General features: G+C 42.2%; 1 non-coding gene across 1 annotated transcript; it reads left to right on the forward strand.

Moving 5' to 3' along the window:
* LOC123688406 lies at positions 1-119 on the forward strand. Its single transcript, XR_006749929.1, has one exon. It is a non-coding gene; the product is annotated as a 5S ribosomal RNA (ribosomal RNA).
* The last annotated feature ends 3,644 nt before the right edge of the window (positions 120-3,763 follow it).

Genomic DNA, 3,763 nt, shown 5'->3' on the forward strand with positions numbered 1-3,763 from the left:
GTTTACGGCCATACCACGCTGAAATTGCCAGTTCTCGTCAGAACACTGAAGCCAAGCAGCGTCGGGCGCGGTTAGTACTTGGATGGGTGACCGCTTGGGAACACCGCGTGCTGTAAGCTTTTTTTTTACGTTCTGCATCGGTCTGCCGAGATAACGTGGTGCATCGGTATGATCGAGTTTACGTTCTGCATCGGTAAGATCGAGATTACGTGATGCATCGGTAAGATTGAGATTACGTGGTGCATCGGTAAGATCGAGTTTACGTGGTGCATCGGTAAGATCCAATTCACGTTCTGCATCGGTAAGATCCAGTTCACGTGGTGCATCGGTAAGATCGAGATTACGTGGTGCATCGGTAAGATCGAGTTTACGTGGTGCATCGGTAAGATCCAATTCACGTTCTGCATCGGTAAGATCCAGTTCACGTGGTGCATCGGTAAGATTGAGATTACGTGGTGCATCGGTAAGATCGAGTTTACGTGGTGCATCGGTAAGATCCAATTCACGTTCTGCATCGGTAAGATCCAGTTCACGTGGTGCATCGGTAAGATTGAGATTACGTGGTGCATCGGTAAGATCGAGTTTACGTGGTGCATCGGTAAGATCCAATTCACGTTCTGCATCGGTAAGATCCAGTTCACGTGGTGCATCGGTAAGATCGAGATTACGTGGTGCATCGGTAAGATCGAGTTTACGTGGTGCATCGGTAAGATCCAATTCACGTTCTGCATCGGTAAGATCCAGTTCACGTGGTGCATCGGTAAGATTGAGATTACGTGGTGCATCGGTAAGATCGAGTTTACGTGGTGCATCGGTAAGATCCAATTCACGTTCTGCATCGGTAAGATCCACTTTACGTGGTGCATCGGTCTGCCCTAGTTTACGTGGTGCATCGGTTTGGACTTAGAGATATATTTTCGACGTGAAAATGTTCCGATACAACTTTTGAACCAGGATAGTTAGAGAGATGATTTTTTCTGGGATGTACGTGGATCGGGGAATGGATTGTGGGAAATAACTTGCCATGACCGAGGTGTCCTCGAATTTTTTTTTTTTTCGAAAAAAATTTTCTGATTGTGGAATTTTCTCAAATTTGATTTGGTTGCCTCCTAATGTGTTCTAAAAGAGTAAATCAGTAATCGGAATCGAAAAATATTTTTCGGATTTTTTTTTTTTTCGAAAAAAATTTTCTGATCGTGGAATTTCCTCAAATTCGATTTGGTTGCCTTCTAATGTGTTTTTAAAGCGTAAATCAGTAATCAGAATCAATATTCATTGTCGACTTTAATTTTTATAAGGAAAAATGTTCACGTCCTTAAACGCCTCCCCATCATCAGCCCGAGTCCAAGTCGATGTCAGTCCCGAGCGGACGGTGTCAGATACTACCTATCGCCGAGGTCTGGACTTGGCGAGATATTACGACGTGAAATGTTCCGATACAACTTTTGAACCAGGATAGTTAGAGAGATGATTTCTTCTATGTTGTACGTTGATTGTGGAATGAAATACGGAAAATAACTCGCCATGACCGAGGTGATTACGATTTTTTTTTTTTTTCGAAAAAAATTTTCTGATCGTGGAATTTTCTCAAATTTGATTTGGTTGCCTCCTTATATGTTCTAGTAGCGATAATCAACAATCAGAATCAAAATCCATGGTCGGGTTTGATTTTTATAAGGAAAAATGTTCACGTCCTTTTTTACAACCCCGACTCATTGACGATGTTAGAACCGAGCCGGCGGTGTCAGATACGACCGATCGCCCCGGTCCCGATCGTCATTTACGTTGTGCATCGGTCTGCCCGAGATTACGTGGTGCATCGGTAAGATCGATTCACGTGGTGCATCGGTAAGATCCAATTCACGTTCTGCATCGGTAAGATCCAATTCACGTTCTGCATCGGTAAGATCCAGTTCACGTGGTGCATCGGTAAGATGGAGATTACGTGGTGCATCGGTAAGATCGAGATTACGTGGTGCATCGGTAAGATCTACTTTACGTTCTGCATCGGTCTGCCCGAGTTTACGTGGTGCATCGGTAAGATCGAGATTACGTGAAGCATCGGTATGATCGAGTTTCCGTTGTGCATCGGTCTGCCCGATATTACGTGGTGCATCGGTCTGCCCTAGTTTACGTGGTGCATCGGTTTGGACTTAGAGATATATTTTCGACGTGAAAATGTTCCGATACAACTTTTGAACCAGGATAGTTAGAGAGATGATTTTTTCTGGGATGTACGTGGATCGGGGAATGGATTGTGGGAAATAACTTGCCATGACCGAGGTGTCCTCGAATTTTTTTTTTTTTCGAAAAAAATTTTCTGATTTTGGAATTTTCTCAAATTTGATTTGGTTGCCTCCTAATGTGTTCTAAAAGAGTAAATCAGTAATCGGAATCGAAAAATATTTTTCGGATTTTTTTTTTTTTCGAAAAAAATTTTCTGATCGTGGAATTTCCTCAAATTCGATTTGGTTGCCTTCTAATGTGTTTTTAAAGCGTAAATCAGTAATCAGAATCAATATTCATTGTCGACTTTAATTTTTATAAGGAAAAATGTTCACGTCCTTAAACGCCTCCCCATCATCAGCCCGAGTCCAAGTCGATGTCAGTCCCGAGCGGACGGTGTCAGATACTACCTATCGCCGAGGTCTGGACTTGGCGAGATATTACGACGTGAAATGTTCCGATACAACTTTTGAACCAGGATAGTTAGAGAGATGATTTCTTCTATGTTGTACGTTGATTGTGGAATGAAATACGGAAAATAACTCGCCATGACCGAGGTGATTACGATTTTTTTTTTTTTTCGAAAAAAATTTTCTGATCGTGGAATTTTCTCAAATTTGATTTGGTTGCCTCCTTATATGTTCTAGTAGCGATAATCAACAATCAGAATCAAAATCCATGGTCGGGTTTGATTTTTATAAGGAAAAATGTTCACGTCCTTTTTTACAACCCCGACTCATTGACGATGTTAGAACCGAGCCGGCGGTGTCAGATACGACCGATCGCCCCGGTCCCGATCGTCATTTACGTTGTGCATCGGTCTGCCCGAGATTACGTGGTGCATCGGTATGATCGAGTTTACGTGGTGCATCGGTAAGATCCAATTCACGTTCTGCATCGGTAAGATCCAATTCACGTTCTGCATCGGTAAGATCCAGTTCACGTGGTGCATCGGTAAGATGGAGATTACGTGGTGCATCGGTAAGATCGAGATTACGTGGTGCATCGGTAAGATCTACTTTACGTTCTGCATCGGTCTGCCCTTGTTTACGTGGTGCATCGGTAAGATCGAGATTACGTGAAGCATCGGTATGATCGAGTTTACGTTCTGCATCGGTCTGCCCGATATTACGTGGTGCATCGGTCTGCCCTAGTTTACGTGGTGCATCGGTTTGGACTTAGAGATATATTTTCGACGTGAAAATGTTCCGATACAACTTTTGAACCAGGATAGTTAGAGAGATGATTTTTTCTGGGATGTACGTGGATCGGGGAATGGATTGTGGGAAATAACTTGCCATGACCGAGGTGTCCTCGAATTTTTTTTTTTTTCGAAAAAAATTTTCTGATTGTGGAATTTTCTCAAATTTGATTTGGTTGCCTCCTAATGTGTTCTAAAAGAGTAAATCAGTAATCGGAATCGAAAAATATTTTTCGGATTTTTTTTTTTTTCGAAAAAAATTTTCTGATCGTGGAATTTCCTCAAATTCGATTTGGTTGCCTTCTAATGTGTTTTTAAAGCGTAAATCAGTAATCA

Source organism: Harmonia axyridis, chromosome X (genome assembly GCF_914767665.1).
Source record: "Harmonia axyridis chromosome X, icHarAxyr1.1, whole genome shotgun sequence".
Lineage (NCBI taxonomy): Eukaryota > Metazoa > Arthropoda > Insecta > Coleoptera > Coccinellidae > Harmonia > Harmonia axyridis.